At 43.0% G+C, this 21,795-nt stretch overlaps 1 pseudogene; it reads right to left on the bottom strand.

Annotated features, from left to right (window-relative positions):
• Positions 1-4,473: 4,473 nt before the first annotated feature.
• Positions 4,474-12,630, bottom strand: LOC120739313 (annotated as a pseudogene).
• Positions 12,631-21,795: the final 9,165 nt, after the last annotated feature.

The following is a 21,795-nucleotide window of genomic DNA, read 5'->3' as shown; positions in this document are numbered from 1 at the left end:
ATGATAATATGCAGACTAATAGATCAGTTTCATGGTGAATGAGTAGTTTGTAATGTTAAGCAGAAGGCGGACTAAGTGCAGTGTAATCCACTCATGTGTTACAAACCCCCCACTCCGGTATCTTTAAATATAAAAAAATGCTGCATTAGAGACGACGCCGCTACAAGTCATGCTGAGTGAAAGTAAAGCAAAAATGAGATCCAAAATGCGAAATGAGAGAACGTACTGTGTCTAAGTCTCGCTGCTGTTGGTTGTGGTAGCTTGAGGAGCAGTCGATATCTGGCCATTTTATGGTTTTGCTTTTCTACTTTGTAATGAACCAGCAGAAACAAGCTCCCTGCCTAGTCGTGCAAGAGGAAGTTTTGATATCCAACATATTTGGATGAGGCCTTTAAAAGATGCAACACCATCTATGAATTTAGGCGTTCTCTAGCCTTAGCTGGCACGGAAAAGACCATTTTCATGTCCAAGTTTCAATATCGGACATAGTACGACTTGCCTAGGAGTGCGAAGAGGCTGTATTGAAGATTCAGCACTTCGGGAGATCGTGTCAGCAGGGTATTGCATGATAATTTATGTCTGCCTCGCCAGCCAAGCAGCGCTCACTGAGTCATAATATTATCTTTAAGAAATGTGGTGCATGACACAAAGAAAGCAATGACCACCTGTTGCCTGTTTGAACCCAAAGAGCAAGTCAGACAGTTAACACTTTAACAGAAGTTAACACTTTTAAAACACTTTTAAGGACATTGACAGTGCTTCTCTGTCTAGTGTGATATTAATCCACCTTTAACACTGTGTAGCCGGTCTGGCCCGCTGAACTCCGAAAATCCCCCGCGTGTTCTCTCTGCGTGTGCCTGGCTGATATGACCAGAGGAGTCAACTCTCACTTTTTGGCCAGCTGGGGCGGATTTATTCTTCATTATAACGCTCCTCAGCGCCGTGGCGTCTTACGCCGACGATCCCAAGTAAAAATATAATCTCGTAACAGGCAACTTCATCTATCACATGCGCGCTTCTCGCACGCCACACCTCCTCGTCAGCGGGCCCTCTAGGGACTGAGGTGCAACACAATTAACAAATCGGATGTACTAAAAACTCGAATAACACTTTAACATATATAAAGAAAATAAATTGCCAAGCACCGAATTGTGACATTTCCTCATCAACAACAAAATTAAGCCTCTAGGCCGAGACCCGCATTGACAGTGCGCAATTTTACATAATTTTTAGTTACATATATTAACAATACAGTTCTGAAGGCAGTGAACATGAATTACAAACAACTAAAGTATACCAGTAGCACATGAAACAAAAGTAAAAGTAGGGAGCTCACTACATCGTTCAAAAGCAAAAGATAAATCGTAGTCTTTCCCACAGCAAACTTTCATTTTCACTGGGCTTCTAGCACGCCCACACCTCTCAAGCGCCCCGAGAGAAAGACTAAGCCCTGACTCACTGCAGAAACAACCATGCCACCCATGCTCCTGCCTGAAACAACCTGTGTCTTTTTTTTCCTTTTTTTTTTTTTTTTTTTTTTTTTTTTTTTTTTTTTTTTTTTTTTTTTTTTTTTTTTTTTTTTTTTTTTTTTTTTTTTTTCTTTTTTTTTTTTTTTTTTTGTTTTTTTTTTTTTTTTTTTTTTTTTTTTTTTTTTTTTTTTTTTTTTTTTTTTTTTTTTTTTTTTTTTTTTTTTTTTTTTTTTTTTTTTTTTTTTTTTTTTTTTTTTTTTTTTTTTTTTTTTTTTTTTTTTTTCTTTTTTTTTTTTTTTTTTTTTTTTTTCTTTTTTTTTTTTTTTTTTTTTTTTTTTTTTTTTTTTTTTTTTTTTTTTTGTTTTTTTTTTTTTTCTTGTTTTGGATCGGCCTATATTAAGCCTGCCTCGCAATAAAGTGCCTGCTACTCCGATCGAGTAACAACAATAAATCCAAAAAAAAAAATAAAACTCCACTAAAACATCTGACACAACTCGTGAGACACACCTGACCATCAAAGTCAAAGGTCATACAACAAATACACGCCTCCAAAAATAAATCCACAGAAAATAAATATTATATAAATAAACACATATTCAATAACCCATACTGCCACAAAGCAAATATTAACACTCACAGCGATGGTATCTTTGCGTGGAGTGAAATCTAAATTATTCTTTTAAATACCACCCGCCCCTTACAACTTGCACCATGACACATACGGGAGGAGCAGTTTGGTTCTTTATCCGGTGTTTGCCTCTATTCAAACCTACTGCGGAAAAATCATCAAAGTTCTCAGACCTCAGTCGCTGCACACCTGCACGGCCCCCATCTGCATATGCCCAACATAATGTTACCGGTTACGCCCTCTTCTAACTATAAGCTTTACAACATTCTTTTTTTTTTTTTTTCCTCATGAATGCATCTCCAAGCCTGTAAAGCCTTTACAGTCGCTGCTAGATCAGGCGATGTCAACATAAAGCCCAGCCTAGGATGGGGCTTCTGGTGATCTTGATACCCTCACTCAAGACACTTTAAAATCCAGGCCCGGATGGTGCCCCCAACAATGCCCGGCCCTAGATGTATTCTCTATTTCTATGCGAGCTATCTAATCAAATTATGATTATATCTTTTGCGCTTAACTGCCGTTTATTCCTACAAAATAAAAACCCTGCACTAACATACTCGTCTCAGGTCAGCCAATAAGAGGCTATGCTGAAGTGCATGCTCTCCTCTCTTGACACAAGATAATGAGCTCTAACTGTTATCTTTTCTACAGACGGCAGGAAACAGCGAACTACAGCAGAGGTCTCTTATTCTCAGCATCTATGCTAGTTCTAATCAAACATATGAAAAGAGCCAGACAGGCCCTGAATGAGCTCGTTTAATACATTTAAATTCTATTCACCTCATTTATATGATACAATGCCAATTGCTCTCATCTCACGTACACAACAAACACCCTCTCCCTCCCTCCCCCCCCCCTCCCCTCCTCCCTCCCCCCCCTTCTCCCCCTCCCTTCCTTCTCCCGAACATCACATTTTTCTTTTCTCCCCTTTTCCTCTTCCCCTCCCCCCCCCCCCCCCCCGCCCCCCGCCTTCCGTGTGCTGCATCACACCACACCCACACCCCACACACACACACACAACGCCCGGCCTCCGTCGTGCCCCGATATGAGCTATTACAAGATTTAAACGCTCTCCTGTCATATGCATTCCCGTATGTAAGGGCCCTTCACCCGTTAGCTCCTCGCCTCCCCCTGCCCATGAGGCTGGATATTGCCCCTGGTAGCCCTCACCCTGTCAGCCTGTATGTCTCGCAGCGTTGCCTACCACCCCCGCCCCCCGTTCCCTCGATGCGCCTACCCGTCTGTCCTACCCCGCGCGCTGTTCTATGTAGTAGTCCTCTCCGCGCCGTTACTCTCTGCCTGTTTCAAGCTTCTATGTGCCTGTCCCTCCCGTCTGCCGCAAGCACCCCTCACCATGCCCACCTGTTGTCGATGTTAACCGCCGCCCGTGGTGTGCCCCTTGTGGCATTGCGATACTGAGACTCTAGCCTTGTTTGCTGACCGAGTATCCCCCCGGAGCTTTCTTCCAGTCGGGTTTTTCTGATAGCTAGTAATATATAAGTATAAGCGCGACTGTATTGTCCCTTCACCTTGCATATATATGTTTGTGTCTGAACTTATCATCCCCCATCCTGTTTGCACCTTGTGACCCGTGCACCTTGCTTGTCCCCTCCTGGTGTTATTGTCTATGTGTCTGTACCTATGTGTTACTACTCCTCCCATCGCACATCTCCTGCAGATCTCTTGGTTCCGCACCCCGCCAACCATATTCATTGCCACCAACGCCTTGGGCGCCCACGCCGCTGCTACCCTTGTGGCTCCTTGCATGAACCACACTTCCATCGCGGCACCATCTATAACCCCCCTTCACCCTGCCTAGTCTTGCTCCGCTTAGCCCGACTAACCCGTTTCCTGTCCCACGCGAACGTCCATTCCCCCGGGCACGCACCTCTCGCTTGACCTTGCCGCGCTGGCCTTCCGGCTCTCACCAACCGCCCGTCTCCCGAGACTGTGCTACAGTTTTACTGCTATGATTCGAGCACCTGATAGTACCTGTCTTGCTATGTTCCGCCCTGTCCCTTTTTTCTTGTGTCCCTGACCGTGCTAGACGTTGGGCCCCATGCCATGTCGCCCGTCGGTGCGCTGTGGTGTTCTTACCGATCTGTCTTGCTTCTTTCACCTATTTGCTCTTTACGCACTACTTTCCTTTTTGTCTGCCTGGTGACCTCCCAACGGTTGGTTTGTATTTTTTTTTCATGGTCTGCCCCTGCACGAGTCCTTTATTGTCATCGGCAACCAACAGCCTTCTGCCGTTCAGCTCCAGATATTTCAAATCAGATCTAAATTTTTAAGTCCTTTGATCCCCCCAAAGCAGTATATAATACACAATCATCATAAAAATCTCATGAGTACGTGTGCCATTTTCTCCGTCCTTCACTACATCCAGAACTTGTGTTGTCTTCCTCCTGCCTGTACAGCTCCATATTCAATCTTTCCTTCCGCCTCCACCTGTGCATTGTTGGTCTTATTGATGAGCTGCAAGTCAGACTCAAAACTGGATCTCCTTCCATATACAACCCTCATTCGAGACACGACCAGCACCATCTCGCAACCTCATGTTAGAAGACTAGTCCAGTATCAAAATGCAAATGCACTGTCAGTTTCTTCCCACGCTATAGGAGTTAGAACCAGCAACATGTTAAGTGCAGCAGTCTCCCCATACTTAACGGTTTCCCATGTTGCCTGCTACTCTACATCATGTATCTCCTTCCAAAAGTCTCCATCTTGACCCGTGACCCCGTGTTTCCAAAGAAATGTTGCCTTGTTGCAGTCCATTTGCAAGATTGTGTAACTGTGACAGAACAGTAGTCCGATCAGAGTACAATGTTGTTAAGTTTATTTCTTAGGGTCAGACTGCTGCAGTTGCATTAGGACCAGCATGGCTCCTCCTCACTTCAAACTCTGAGGTGGTGTTGACATTGGGGAGCTTGCAGTTGTGCTGTTGTCCAGAGAGGATTCTTCAACGTTCACTTAAACTCAGGAGCATCTTTCCCCATCTGTATTGGAGGAAAAGAGAACCCCACATTATCACTGTTCAAATTTTCAAAGACTTGACACAGACCTTAGTTTACCTTTCCAGTCATTCACTTTTGCCATCCGTCTCATCAAGGTCGGTGCAGACAAGTCAGGAAGCAGTCCTTTCTCCAAATTCTATTATTTTAGAAGCTTCACTTATAACAAAACCAGACTAACAAATTAGTAATTACTGTTGCCCTTCTGGTTACCAAGTTTGTGTATTCCACTTCTCCACTGGCTGCCATACACAGGTCCGCCGATTTTATTGAGACCCACCGGCCGTTTCTCCACAGGTACAGGCCTGCTCTTCTGTGAGTGCAGGACCTTCACTGGTCCTAGTTTAGCTTCTATGTTCCCACACTTCCCAAAAAAATGGACACCATCACGACTTTCGCGAGCAAAAACTGGTTAATGTGACATCTAGTGGTGACCAGCATGCACAACAAAAACTAAAGCAGCAGCTACAATGGACACGTGGAAAACTTACCCTGATTAGTCCTCAGTCCACTTTTCCTCAGCGGTTCAGGTTCCACTGGTTCCCAAACCACACGGGACAAATCTTCCTTGGCTGATTGGGCTTACTGCGGGGCTGGACGACTTTCATTCTGGCTTTGACACTGCCCACAGAGGTAGTCGTCCCATCAGCTGACCGCCATCTGAAGAGAATCATTTGGCACGTTTTAGTCAGTCCCACATGCATTGACTTTCAATCATTGTGTTGGGACACTTTCAGACACACCTTTCATTTATGAAGGTGCATGCTTTATTTGTGGATTCTGCATCATTCACTGGGACAGCAGTCAGATGGCATGTGATGTTAGACCTAAACAAGAGAATTTGTCAGGAAGTAAAGAACGCACATCTGCAAGGATACAACTTACTGCCACAATACATTCTCACCTCCCCGTTTTCGGCATTGTGGAACCTAAGGCATCGATCACCAAGTGGAGCTTTTCGTCTTGTTGCCCTGGGTAGGAGAGAGGCCCTCGACCCTGGAAGCCTTGAGTCAACTCAAGCACCTACACAAGATTTTAGGGTAATGAGGCATCAGATAAATACACTTAACTTGCATTGACTGTTAGAAACTTTAATAAACCTCAAGTCTGCATACACTCAAACCATTCTGAGCAGCCTTACACCATCTTCATCATCAACAGTTACACTCCCTAAATGGCTCATCACTTAAGCCCCTCATTACTTTGCCAACTCCCACTCAGGCTTAAAATCCACTCTAACGTAGATCCAATCCAGGCCTTTGTGTGCTTACCCATTTTCAATGAAAACTGTATCTGGGTTGAGTGTTCACGTCTGGGTTGAAGAGTGGCCACCAGCTGCTCATGAACACCCGGAGTCCCACGGTTGATGTCCAACTCTGATGAGGCCTCGATGCTGATGGTCTCACCGATTGGAAAACACATTAACCCCACGCTCGTGCTGCCAGTCGTCTTCACAGGAGCAGGCGGTGAGCATAAAATCAAGGCCAAGAAGGTCAGTGATGGGAAGTCAACTCACCTGTCATCAGCTTCAGGTCAAACGCAAGCGTTCCTCTGCGGTCTGCCTAGATGTGAAGGGGATCCGGCAGGCTGGAGTGGAGAGCTGGACAAACTTACTTCCTAAAATACAAAGCACGTTTTAATTTAAAAAAAAAAAAAAAAAAAGAGTTGAAGTATATTGTAATCTTTGAAGGTGTACTTTTTTTAATCAAAATAATAGGGAATACAGGACCTTTCATAATGGCACTAATTGGCAATCCACGCCTCCTCCATTCGGATTACGCCATGAGGAGAGGCCACAGGAGCGTAAATGAGGAGGTTTGTGTTGTTAGACTATCCTCTTCAGTCATCTGTGGAGAACAGTGTGTTTGTATAAGTAGACCGATGTTAGATTTAAACGTGTTAAGCTCCGCAGCACAGATTAGTTACCATGTGTTTGTGTGCCGCAGTCCGCGAGGCCCAGCGTGGATCCTGTACTCATCCTCCGAGGCCGCTGCGGCTCTTCAGTCGTCGCCGCCCCCCCTCCAAGGCGGAGGTCGTGCTGTTTAACAGGAGCTCCAATAGCAAACATGTCTGCCTTGATCTACGACCTCAGAGAGTCCGGGGTGGCAGATTCACGCCAACGGTGTTCACGTGCTCCCGTTCTTTTGCTCCTGGTGCGCGCTGTGAGTGGGCTGTGGCTCCACGAACGCGGAGCCCCTGGAAGAAGCTATGAAGTGGTGGCGGCGGGAAAACTAAAGATGACTGAACGCAGAGTCCCGACAGAAGAGCCCAACGAGGCGGTCAACCCAAAAATTGTAAAGGCTCCATAAAGAAAAACAAAAAAACGAGGCAAACAGCTTCGGACCGCGAGCGCTCCTGTCTGACCCACGAGACAGCGCTCTAGGCTGACAACGAGGAGCGTTTTAAGCTTCAACCCAATTAGCCTCGTCAGCGTACCCTGCACACCTGCAGTCCACTCAAACACTAATGAGCTTCTACCTGCATCCACGCCGTCGGGGTTCCTCTTGCCTCCTTTCCTTAACTCCCTTCCTTCACAGAAACCTCATTTGGGTTAAGAAAAGTGGTAGAACGAATGGTAGGAGCTCATATGGATTTGGGAAAGATATAAATACGTACTTTATGCAGCGTGTTAACGAGAGCAGTCTGTGAGAAAATCGTTGCCACTGTACCAAGATCTAACACCGAAAAAGGGTGCTTTGTGTACCTCGTGGTTGTAGTAGTTGCTTCTATGTGAGTGTTATTTACTTTACTGAGAGGGAGCGAACGAGCGCGTAACTGGCACATTGGATGAGTGGCTCAAAGCTGTGCGCGAGGTGCCCACCATGTCTCTGTCGTGAACTCTTCTTCAGTGTTCACGATGAGTGTTTAGAGCTGACGCCCACTCACTGATGCTCAACGACACACTGCTCAGATCAGGGGCGATTCTAGGATCAGAAGCTTTGGGGGTGCTGAGCACCCAGAGAGCTGCCCAGCCAGGCAAAAAACTTTACCGTCTTCCCTGTCTCTGTCAGTCCCTGCATCCTTAATGTCTCCAGTTGTCCCAAGTTCTCTATGACTGTCTCTTGGTGCTTAAACCCCTGTTCCTCCCTGTCCTCGTTCATCTGTTGTCTTCGTCTCTGTTATCAGTCACCTAATTTCTACCATCTTGGTGCACGTCTGCAAATTTCTTTATTACTCTATAAGATTCTTAATTCATCAAAAGTCTCTCTGTGCCTGGATCCTCGTCACCAAAACACAACATCACTGTTTTTGTTACGTTACATTTTCACAACAAATTTAATCCCCAAATTTTGCAAAAGTCTGTAACAAAACCATTCACATCTGTAAAGTTTATTTAATGCTGCAAAAGCTGAATGGTTGAGATAGAAAAAACATATTCCTAACCTTATTACTGGGGAGAATAATGAATCGATGCTCATAGTGAGTAAAAGTAAACTGAGTGCATTTTTGGACAGAGATTCACTTTAATTGTGTATGTATAATATAATACCAGTACATAAAAAAAAAACACTCCCAAAAAAAGATAATTATTACAATAAATTATTACAAAATATTCTTAAAAACAAATATAAATGGAGGCAACTTTGCCTGTGGTAGAATGATACAATGTTTGAAAAATCTGCAGATACTTCATTTGACTAATTTAATAATACTATTTTGTGTTGTAAGATTTATGAGTTTCATGCTTTCTTAGTGGTCTTGGGAGAGCTTGACATTTTTCAGGTGGTACACACTGTAAAACGTTTGAGAAAACCTGATAAGTGTATGTTGCTTTTGGAAAACATTTAAAGCTGCTAGTACGAATCTTTGAACAAGCTTAAAACATTTTTGAATATAACAGAGCATCTGCTTCTCTCTTACAGCTCCTCACTCCACCGGGCTGTTGGCACTTTCGATTAGTGTGCAAATTTGATGTAAGTACTGCGGCAGTCATACAGACAACTGGACGGTCCAAAAGTTGGCCCACCTATTACTGGCTGAGGTTTCGTAGAGTTGTGGCCTGAACCACATAAAATATCATTAATTTTAATCCTCTCTAATCAATGATATTATGTTGCGAATGTTGTCTAAGAGGGTCAAAATGTTTCACACCCAGTTTGTTAGCATTTTGTATAGCAGCTTTAATTAGGGGACACAACTTCCTGATTGTGTGCGTAAAACTTTTTTTTTCTTTGTCAGTTTCCAGTTTCTGTTTTGCCTGTCACTGTTCCCTGTCTGTTTTCTACCTGGTTTCTTCCTGACCTTGTACTTCTCATGTTCCCCTCTTTCCTCTTTCCCTCTTTGGACTGACACTATCTAACACAAATAGATGTATTCAATTAGATGAAAAAATTAATTAATATGGAAAAAAAATCTTATAGATCACAAACAAAAGTCCTCTTTCCGTTTTACTTTCAACTAAAAGGCAAATACCAAACCACAGCACATCTAATAAAAGTAAAACTATGAAACACTGATCCAACATTATCCTTTATTGACGGATCATTGTACCACAGGTACACTTTACCTGAAGTGTTGCTCCCTTTTTTGAAAAAAACTTCCTTATATCCATTATGAACCTGTGTCTCTCTGTACCCCAACTAACCACACGCGCGCACAACACACACCAGGAGTTATATGTTTAATGGTTCAGTCAGTTACTAGCTAGTTAGTATCCATTTCAACAGGAACAGTTGTAACAACAGCAGGGCTACGGACAATTTTAAGTTTTAGATTTTAAATAGGCTGTTTTTTACATTTCAATGGGAGCAACAGGACGGTTCAAATGTCGCTGATTTTACTACAGAGCAGGACGGATTGTAAGGGGTAGCAAACATCGTCGGAACAAGTTTTCACACTGCCGGTTACATCTGGTGTTAATGTTTTTCAGCTAAAGGAAACATGGTCTGACTCCTACCCAACTCTTATAAAGGTAACGCAGGTTAAATGCAGCTAACATGTCCTGTTTTCAGCCAGGCCACTTACCCTCCGCATCCGCTGCGTCTCACAGTAGGGGAGAGCGAGCTGGAACAAACCATTTTTTTTTGGGGGGTGGTGGGGGGGGGGGGGGGTAGCTATACTTTTGTTGTTTGAAAAGTTACGTACTGTATGCTTTTTATATTTTTAGTGTGTGTCACAAAAAAGCAAATTGTCAAAAAGTAAGAAATCTTTGGGGGTGCTTCAGCCCCAAAATGGGGCCTAAAATCGCCCCCTGGCTCAGATCGTCATGAAACGGGCAGAATCAGCTGATCTGCGCTGTCTTTATGCTGAGCAGTGCGCAGTTTCACTTACTGGACTGATTTAGTACGATGTTAGAGATTGGAGGAAATTTTTTGTTAGCATGTTCATGTTGAATAATTGCAACTGTGCAACAAAGAGGACAAAACAAACAAAAAACCCGAAAGCACAAGCAGATAGCGCATTTACGCACGGGCCCCAGTAGCAAGTAACTGTCCCATTAGACAAAGGCAGAGCTCCGGATCCTGATAGTGAATAATATACAGTGCAACTGTTTACACCCAGAGATGAGAAATATGATTGCATTTCACATAAAAATGCATCTATTCTCTTTTTTAACTAATGAATTTATATGATTACCTCTATTTTTTTATGTATAGTATTCTCTGGTGGCTGTTGTGATGGGTCTCATAGAAAATAATTCCCTATGGTTTGGCTTTCTTTGCTTTAGTTTCAGTACATACACCTTTTAGGTTGATATTATTTATTTCTGAGTCTTTGCTAACGAATGCCCTTATGAGATAAAAACTTACGAACAAATTCATTAAATGAATCACATCAATATCATATTGCCATATTCCAGGTTGTTTACAGTTCTTTTTCTGTTGTGTGGGTTAAAGAGCATGAAAGGACTCTTGGTAAGAACGGGTGTCAGGGATGATTTTGTTACAGAAGGGTGGCAGCAGACTGAAAGGGAAGGTTTTACAAGATGGTAGTGAGACCTTGCTATATGTACAGGTTTTCGAGAAAAGTTGTACTGACAAAAAGACAGGAGCTGAGCTGAAGATGTTAAGCTTTTGATGGGGAGTGACGATAATGACAGGATTAGGAATGAGTACATCAAACAGGACACTCGCGGTTTGGCGACAAAGTTAGATGAGTGGAGGCTGAGAATAGTTGGCCGCTGTGGCAGGAGGGACAGTGAATGTGTGAAGAGATGAAGCTGCCAGGAAGAGGAAAACGGAAGAGACCCAGAGATCCATTGATGTAGTGTAAGGGGGGCATGCAGCAGGGATGCGGAGGGGCCCTGAAGGGACGAGCCAGAAGATAATTTTCGCTGTGAGTATTGTAAGTAACGTTTCACGCATTTATGTTCTGTATTGGTTTACGTATGATTAGCGATCTTTCTGTGTTAACGGAAGGCTATAAAACCACCTCCACGGCACTCTGCGAACCAACCAAGCATGGCCTCTGACTGCAGAGCGAGGAACTTTCACGCACAGGCACGACAGTGAAACACACTGAGTTCGAGTTAGTGGTTGTGGTTAATATATAGTATTATATCCTTAAAATTGGTGTTATGTGTTGAGTTGATAATTGATTGATACCCTAATTAGACACTGTTGGAGGCAGTCAGAAGCTTCAACATGTTAGCACTATATTTGTTTTTACTTGACTATTCTAAAAAAAACCAACTTCTGCGGATGTTGTTGGGATGTCATTTTCACTGTAGTTTCTTACTCAGAGGGGTGTGCACCCAGCACTGCACAACCTTTTAAAAGTTCAGTAGGGGAAAATCTCAGCGAGGAGCTCGGAGACCAACGGGGATGGATTTTAACAGCTGCTCTACTTTGACAGGAGTCTTCCTGCTTCGAGCGTGAAGAACATAGAATAGGTCGAGCTGTCAGCGCAGAGACTCACAAGCGTGTGAAACAGAGGGGAAAGACACATTATGGACTTGAGCTGCGGTGGATACCTCGAGCGCTTGAACTGAACGGACAATGCAAGGCAGAGGCCGGCCTGGATTTCTTATTTGTCTTTCCGCTTGTTCAAAGGTGAGAATACGGACATTTCGAATCATATGAATAAAAAGATGTGTGGTCGTTAGATCTTAACTAAAAGTTTGTAGTAGAGAGGTTTGAAATCATAAAACCTTGGTTAATGAATAAAGGAGACATTTGATCTCATATGGTGGGAAAAAAAAAATCAACCCACAACAAGGTGTAAAAAAGGGAAAATCTGATTGGCTCGATTCTCCAGCTGTTTGGACCTGTTCGGAAGACAGACCAGGGTTAACCTGCAAGGATGTGTGAGACATAATTTCCGTGTGAGAGTTACACGTCTATCATTCCCTCCTCAGCCACGCAGGAGGATCTTAAAACCATGCTGACGAGGTGTCAGGCTGTTTGATCTCCCTGCCCCCCTTGCAGGGCCCACGGAGGCCTGATGGGCCTCACTGTACCACCGCGGGTGTCCAGAGAACCAGACGACCCGGTTGTCCGTGACTGAGGCCAGTGAGGTTCACGGGGGCGCCACGGATCACAGAGCCTAGCCTGGTGCTACCGTGGAGACCTGAGATTTCCATGAGGTTGCCACGTGACCATTTCGCGCTTAGAGCTGTAGCCGACACAGGCTGTAATGGAGGATCTGAGGCTACGAGACACTAACAGCTTGATCAGATCGATCCTCTTGCGCTCAGAAGGACCTTCGATGCTGGTTGAGTTGGCAGGTATTTGGTTTACACGGCACCTCACAGTGGCGGATTCAAGCTTGTTGAGTATTTAACTGTTGTTTATATGCTCGCAAGGAGCCGTCCACTGCTTCTCCTGGTTACGCCCCCCTCTACTCTGGACCATCTCAAACGCAGCGGGCTTTCTGCGACCCTCACCTGGCGGCGCATCCAGAATGTGGAGTAGTTACATAAGATTGCAGCTTTAACAGAGCGCTTATAGTTTGGTTGCAAAACTCCATCAAAATAAAAAAAGCCTTTTTACAAAGCCCTTGTGTTTTGCCAAACGCAGTGAGGTTACACGAGGCCTAATTTGTCGATTAATGTGTCGGCCCCTTATGTCCTGGTCTGACAGTCATCTGTTTTTTTTTTTGAGGGAATCTTCTCGATAAAGTGTGAAGGTGTGACTGCGAGCATCGCATTTACTCAAAATGTGCAAAAGGTATTAGCAGACAGGGAGCCCAAGTGAGGTGCGACCACAGAGCGATCTGTGTGTCACACCGCCAGACACCTCAATAACGGACTGTACGATTCATTTCCTGCTGCGTTATTATAATACATAGTTTTTGCACAACATAGCCAAGGTGCACAACCAAAGGACAGTCAGAACAGTGTCCTAGTATTAGTATCATTTGCTTTTTAAGTAACAACGTTATTATCAAGGTCTGTGTCCGGTACTGGTGGAGTGAGCGATTAAAGGAGAGCATTACTGGAGTATTTTGATATTTTGCGAGGAAACCCACGGGGAGATTATTTTTCTTTTTTTAAATCAAGACTACATATCCAAGCTAAAAAACAAAAAAGCAAACTTTTTGTTCTATCACCAATCGAAAAAAGAAAACACCAACATGAAGTGTTGTAGGTGAAGTTAAGGTCCTCAGTCGCACAACAACAACTCAATGCTGCCGATCTATTGAGAAATGGGCAGGACAGCAGCAGCCACCAGAACCCCAGAGGCCCCCAGCATCAACCCGGGCCCCCTCGCACCTGGAAGGATTCAACTTCCCCGTGTTACGCTAACCCAAACATCCACAGCTTCAGGATAACTAACACGCACTGTCCACAGACAGCTCAAAACTGGAGAGACATGACACCCATCGGGCCAACGGTGCGCTTGCGCGCAGTAACAGGAAATACAGACGCCTTTGCAAAAATACACAGCGCTGCATCCACGCTCTGATGGTGCTTTGCATTTCAGGATACAAAAGTGATGAGAAATAGTCACGAACCTCCCAAAAACGCTGGAAAAAAAGGCTGAAACCATCCCAAAACTTCCCACCCCCCCTCTGAGCAGTCAATTCACTTTTAAATTGGTATTTGTGATTAACATGCATTTAGTTTCCTTTGTTCTTTTTTTAACATAATTTTAAGAAGTTTATTCTTCGCTGTTCAAAACCCTTTTTGATATATGTGATCAAAACCATTTGAGTGGTGATTACTTAACAATGGTATTGATACTTGTAACTCATTTTGGCTCAATCTTGGAATAAACAGGCAGACGTGAAAAGTAAAAATGAGGTCCGAGGTACAGATGGTGCAAATGTGACATTTCGAAGTCCTGCACACCATCTATCAGTCAGCAAACAAAAATAGCTCCTTATAACATTATTATCCACTTTTATCCTCAGCTAAAATCACTGAGCTTGAAGGAGCGGTCAAAGGTTAAACTAGACCAGGTTTAAATCCTTATACCAGGGGGTGTCGTACTGGCTTAGGGGGCAGAAACAGCCAGGTAGAGAAGACCTCCCCATCGACCAGTCACCCACGACATCAAGTAATTAAGTCATATTTCAAACAAAGTAGTACTTGTTCAACCATCTATTCCTCTCCGCATAATATCCATTAGCTCCATAAGCATGACATTTTCATTGAAGCTTGATGTTTCTGAAATGGCACTTTATCTTACAATCTAGAGATTCAGTGCAGGTGGTTAAACTTCTCTTCACAACTGACCAGAAATGAGTTTTAAACATCCGACTGTTTATACACGATAACAATTTTTACGCATAAGCACACCACACTTGTAAGAATTCATGTGTCTGAGTGCAGAAGGCTTCTTGTCAATTTAGACACAATAAATCATTGAGATCGACCTTTAAGCACCTCTATGGACTGTTAACACCGACCGGCCACTCTACAACCTGTGGGAAAAGTCTTGAGCTCATCATTTTTACAGGACAGGACAACATATTAACCTTACTTGGTGGAAGCATACTAGAGCAGGGGACGGCTTTCACAGCCAAGCAACAAAAAAATGCTTAATTTATTATTATTTGAAAAAGGACTCCAGAGTTCATGAAAACATTGTGTTCGGTGCATGTCATGGTAACAATCACATTCATGAGGAGGTAAGAGATCTACAGAGGAAACAAAATAAACAAAACATTACACGCCAGGACATTCTCATGAACTCCAGTACGCACGTTTTTACTAATACTATAATTTTCAAACAAAGAAAAACAAAAAGAGAAGAAAAAAAAGGCACCCTTAATCCCATTAACATTCCCACCCACACCTCTCTGTAAAACCTTAATCTGAGGAGAAAAAAAACAAACAACATACCAACAAAAAAAAACCCTTGGAGGGTGACGGCTAGAATCCCACCGTCTAACAAGAGTGAGAACGTCGCATTTTTTTTAGAAATACACAGCATGGTGATAGTGAGCGTAGGCCAATCGACATAGAGGGTGGGGGGAGGAGCATGGAGATGGATGTTCTTCCACCCTCTTGGCCCTCTTTATCAAAGCAAAAAAAACAACAAAACAACTCAACACAAATAAAAAAACACATTGGATCCCCCACAACCCCTGCAATAGATTCAACGGCCACCTACAGCAAGGGAGATGCCATAAAATCCCAACCTTCACCCTCCCACCCCCCACCCCAAAACACGTTGCAATTAGTTTCATCATCCTTTTACAAGCCAGCTCACGTTTTCACCCAAACGCTCCAAGCTGTGAAAAAGCTCACAAAACGAAAGAAAACAACATTATTCTCGATTATTAATATTAATAATAATACCCAGCTGTGGGAGAATGAGAGAGAGAGAGAGAGAGCAGACAACAGAGAGAGAGGAGAGAAAGATATTAATGCACAATGTTTCCGAATCGTCAGGACGGACCTCATTAGAAAACACAATAAAAGATTCCAAACAATACAGCATTTTGGCATGTTATTCACCATCTTTTTTCTTTTTTTTCTTAAACAAACTCAGCAACCATTTTGTGTTGTTTGTTTTCCAGTAAGCAATTTTAAATATAGATTTATATATAAAGCACTCCTTTTATTTTAGAAGTCCATTATTCTGGTATTGAGTATACTGCACGGAGTTAGAGACAACAAGGATTCTCCTCGTCTTCTGAAATCCATAACTTTCAAGTCTTAGAATGTTTCTTTTAAGTCATCCTTTGTTTTTCTTTGTTGTTTTTCTCTTCTAAACCATAAAATGTACATTAAAATGGCGTGGAGTTCGGTACTCTGAACCCTGGCCTCCGAGACAAGATCCACTTTTTCGTGTGTGTGCAAGATAGTGACAATTAAGTCTTTTTTTTTGTCTTCTTTCGTTTTTTTTATATAAAGGGAACAAACACCTATTATACATCAACTAAAACAGGGCTTCAGAACTCCATGAACAAACATGTATAACAGACTAAAGAAGGTTAAACCAAAACAAGACAACACTGTTCAAATCCCAGAGTTCTGAACAGTAGCCAATAAATCTTCACTTCTGTTGAAGTGTTGACTTTTTCTTAACAATGAGTGCATTTGTCCTTTTTTTTTTTTTTTAATCCTTTTTCATGTTTATTTTTTTTAAGTTTCCCCACATGGTTTCATTCCTCGTTGTTTTGTCTGAATTTGTTTTGCTGAACTCAAGAATAAAACTGATAACTGTTCGTGGCCTTGCAGAAGAACAGATGGAGTGAACTAAGAGAAAACGAACGAAGCTACACAACCCGAAAAATAAAATAAAAAATAACCAAGGTAGGCACATCTGAATGAGCCCTAGAAGCAACGCGCTCGGTCTGATGTCATGTCCTTCACCCTCCGTGCTCGATTTGGGGAGAGCTGAGTCCTCTACCCCCAATTCTATGGCCACAGGTCGCAAAATACTTTTTTTTATTTTGCTGCATTATTTTTATTTTGAAGACATCATATGAATTTTTTTTTCGAATTTTTTCTTTTTTTTTAAGTTTATAGTCGGAAAATGGTGCAATACTCAATTATGATCCTACGTCTTGGATTATTCCACAATGATAGCCTAACTTAGGTTCAGATAAACATTAATTTTCTTTTTAAAAACACACTCTTTTTAGTCCTTGATAAACATTTACCATGGACTGTCCCCCCAGATACCTCTGCCCCCTCCCCTCGACTTGTATCATGCTTGTTCATATACGCCTGGTAGAGGGGGAGGCTGACATCAGTGCAACGTTAGAGGCTAGTAACAATTCACACACAGGAACGATAGGTATTTGACAACAAAAAAGGAAAACAAACACAACCAAAAATGATTACTGAACTGAAGAGAACAGTGAGGCAGAGTTCCCTTCCGCTGTAATACCGAGCTGCTCACGCATCGTTCACCTCGTCAAATTCATTATCACACGTACCAAGACAAGCGGCCTTGTGCAAACACTCAAATACGTGACTGATGTAAATTTGGCCTTTAAAAAAACAAAAAATTTTCTTTAAAACCGATCTTTGTTTTTTTTTTTTTTTCACTCTGAACTGTGGCTTAAAAAAATAAAATAAAAAACAACTCCCAAAGTGAAGATGAGCACAGAAAAAAGACAAAACACTACCAAAAAAAAAAAAAAAAAAGTGTTCACATACTATTGGCGCTTCTTTTGAATTCAAAGATTTGTTTTCATTTATGTTGTATACGCTGATATGTTTCTAGGACTGTCTGCGGACATTGTGTTGGATACACGAGGTAAGGAGCTGTGCCAGGGCATGAGGGCGGGCGAGGTAAGGTAAGGGGTGGGGGGTGGTGGCTTATGCTAAGGTGGAAAACAGCAATCCTAGCCATAGACACACTCACCACCACAAATGTCGTTGGTGTTGATCCTGTGTATGGAGCTAGCAGTGCATTCAACCCGACTTCGTGGTTTTAGACGACTGTGCTAATTCAGCTACGTTGTGCCCCCAGGCCTCGACTGAAATCCACGACGAGACAGTAGATTTGTACTCGGCGCTCCAGTTGCCTTGTGAGTCCGTGTGAACTGAAGAATAACAATACTGAAATCGTAAAAAAATCAGCAGGGGGGAGGGGAAAGGATGGATTTGTCCAACACTAGAACAGGTAGATCTTAAGAGTGCAAGACGAAAGGCGTGGGAGGGGTGGGGCTTTCCTCAGTGCTGGTTGAAATCCGCAGGGCACGTCTGAGACTCGGTCCCTGGTCACCCATCCCTACCACTCGTGTTCAACTTCCCCCTCCTCCCACCCCCGTCGGTGATTCAATTCCATGGTTGGAGCCAACTGCAGGTTTTCAGAACAATCGCACAAAAACAGAACAGCCAGGCAATAGTGATTGTCGTTGAATGATGCAGTCTTAAAGTGACTCTGGAAGAGGGATCAAAAACCCACCCCGCAAAGAGTTTTAAGACGGTGGTACCGAAACTTGGGTGCGTCTCTTGTTTCTGCTGATACGTCAGATCCCCGCTTGGACCCCCAAAGTCAAATGTGCAGACATGACCTGTTTTTCTATATATATTCATCTAGATATGCGTGTATACTGGCGGCACAGACACTTCAGGTTTGGAGGACAGACTGTGAACCTACCAGTGATACGCTTCTCCCAGTGCGGCTCGGAGAAACGAGGCCGCAGAGGGGGCCAAGGCGGCACGTGCAGAGAAAACAAATCCGGGCGTCTCGGCTCAAGAGTTGCCCGCTGAAACAGAACTGTGGTTTTTTTTGTAGTTTCTAAGTTTTATGCAAAACCTTGCAGTATAAGCGAAACAAGAGACGAAATGTTTTTGGGTTTCTAAAAGAGGCAATGTCCCCGTGGACCCATTACAACAGTGACAGACACATCGGACGCTCCCTCCGCCCTTCCTCCTCCTACTGCTGTAAGTGACCAGCCCCCTACTATGCTGGCCTTAAGCCTCCCCAGCAGCTCCCAGCGATAACGACACTCATTGTTGTTGTTACTAGGCAAATCAGGATGTGGCCACAAAGTGAAGTAGACTTTTAGAAAATCGTTGGCGACAACAAACGCAACTTGGTGCCTCCAGCAGGTCTATTTAGTGTCATCAACAGCTGGTCCACTACACGCCCGCCCCCCACCCTCTTTGTTTTCTATTTTGAAAGAGCAGGGTCCCATCAGTGTTCCCCTACATTGATCCAGGTGCGGTTCAAGAGAACTTGCCCTGGTAATAAAGGTTGAAAGGGTTTCAGATGGAAAATTGGCGGGCTGTGGGGATGGCCTTGAGCGACACAGCTCCTTGTCTTTGCATAGAAATGGAAAGGTCTGCATCACGTTGAGTGAGTTCTGAAGTGACAACTGGGTGTCCAAGTTAAAGCACCGATGTGAGCGAGGCCCCATCAACACTAAAAACGATGGGGTGTGTTACGACACGCGCATGGACGCTCCTGTCACCCAGGCGCGCACAGAAGAAGTTTGGCTTTGTCATCCTGGAGAGCCTTAAATACACCCCCCCTCCCCCCTCCGTTCATCCTGAACCCCCTCCTCAGCCTGATGCACGCGCTGAGGCGTACCATCTAAACTACGCTGGTTCGGCCTGGGAGGCAGCGCGGTGCGGGACAGAAAGAGTATGATACCAACTGCATAAAAACATGAAATCATCCAAACCTTTTAACATAATCCGTTTCAATTAACTACAGCAACCAATATCAGCAAAACCTTCTCACAACAAAACAAAATTAAGAATGCCTTACTTTTAATCTAGTTCAATTCTACCATAAAAAAAAAAAAGAAAGAAAGAACAAAAGAAGGGGAAATACAAATGAAAACAAAACATCAGTCGACTCAGTACTCCGGTAAACGTGATCCGCAGGAGAGAGACGGGAGGAGAGAGTGGAAGTGGAGGTTTGCTGACGACTTCGGTGTAGCGTAGCTTAGTGGAGTAGTAGATTCAACCATAAAAGGTGGCGGGCCAGTTCTGAAGGAGCCTGCTTCTTGGGAAGGAAAAGGCAGAGGAAGGGGGGAATGCTAGTCTTGTAAGGTTCCCCGTGGGCCGGCAGCGAGCGAGCGTGGGAGAATGGAGGGAGGGGGCGAGGGCTGCCTGCAGCACTGCACTCTGCACGAGGGCAGGCACTCAGTGGCCACTATACTATTCCAAGGTTTGGCAGGACCTCCAACAACAAAACAACAACTCAAAAGCAGGGGGTGGGGTGTTGGGGGCGATCCTCCTCCTGAAACCCAGTAGAACCCATGCACACGTCGATGTTTCCGACCACAAGGATAAAGATTTCAAAAGTTGCATGCTAAACAGTGATTTACGTTGGCTATGCAGAGGGTGGAGTTTCTCTGAGGTCTTCACTCTAAGCTTTACAACATTCCTCATGAAACATCTCCAAGCTGTAAAGAAACAGTCACTGTGGATCAGGGGCATCAAACACACCCAATAGAAAATGAATGCATAAAACAGGCAGCAACAGGAGCCAGCGTTGTGACAGAACTGTAATAAATGAAATTGATGTACATAATAATCCAAATGAAAATCTAAAGAGGAGACAACAAGTTTAGAGACTCCTAAAGAAGAACCATTGTTGACTGTGGATGTTTGGATGAAAGTGATGCTCAGTGACGAATGTGCACGAGTCAAGCAGATGATGCTGAAATGTTCATTTATTGCTGTTCCAATGACACAAAGATGACTGATGATAATAAGCACATTTCCCCAAAATGGATGATGAATAAACCCATTGTAAGGAAAGGCATGAAATTGAGACCATGTGGTGTTAATTTAAAAACTTACACGATTATTGAAATAGAAATGGATATAGTTGGAGACGATCTAAGACAGTTTGTTTGAGCAGCAGGCAGCAGAGCTACTAAATGTCATATCACCCTCTTTATTTTCACATCAAGGCACCACAGGATGAGCGGCTCTACTGCAGATACCTGCCAGGTTCATATTAATTAAACATGTCAGGTATAAATTTAGGGCCCAAACTTTCTCAGTGATTTATCTGAAGTAAGTTTAAAATTTTTTTTTAATATCTTACTGGAAGTCTGTGCAGTGAGCTAAGAATCAGAGTGATATGCTCTTAATAAAAATATGTTGCAGTAGTCAACCAAAAAATAAATCAGTAAATCAGCTGTTCTTTAAAAAAAAGCTAATTCGGTTACAGCCTTAAATATAGATGTCCTCTGCATTGTGAACTTCAACATGGTAAATAATCCCCACCTTCTAAGTTTTATTTAACAATCTGAGAATGGTTCCCATAAGACCCAATAATGCCAGTGGCCTGTATTCAGGCAGATATAATTTAAACCCCTTTAATAAGATCACTGTCTTCACAGTGATGAAGGCTTGACTGGAAAAACACCATAGTTGCAATTAATATTCAAATAGTAACTATTTTGATTTAAAAAGTTCTTTCGCATAATCGTACCAATTATGGAAAATTTCAAATCCATATAATCATAATAATTATATTATATTATATTATATTATATTATATTATATTATATTATATTATATTATATTATATTATTTTATTCAAGAGGGATTTGACAAACGGGAAGTTTTAGCGATGCAAACACAGCACATTCTGTGTGCTGATACTGATTTTAATTAAATTAATACTTGGGGCAAGTTTTCAAGATACAGAAGACCAAAAACAACGAAAAAAAAGAATAATGAAAATCAAAACAGATTGAATAACCGACCGAAGTGAACCAATCATTCTGACGTCTGGTTGTTGAGAGGAATGGTTCTCCTGCATCAAAGTTAACAGCAATAGGTTCAAGACAGTGCAACGTAGCCCACGTGTTTTCTTGTGGTTCTTTCCTCTGGATAGCTGTGGGAATCATCAGCACTACTTCAAAGTTG

The sequence above is a fragment of the Simochromis diagramma genome, unplaced genomic scaffold, assembly GCF_900408965.1.
Source record: "Simochromis diagramma unplaced genomic scaffold, fSimDia1.1 OVJJ01000321.1, whole genome shotgun sequence".
NCBI classification, from domain to species: Eukaryota; Metazoa; Chordata; class Actinopteri; order Cichliformes; family Cichlidae; genus Simochromis; species Simochromis diagramma.
This window is presented reverse-complemented; position numbering and strand designations above follow the sequence as displayed.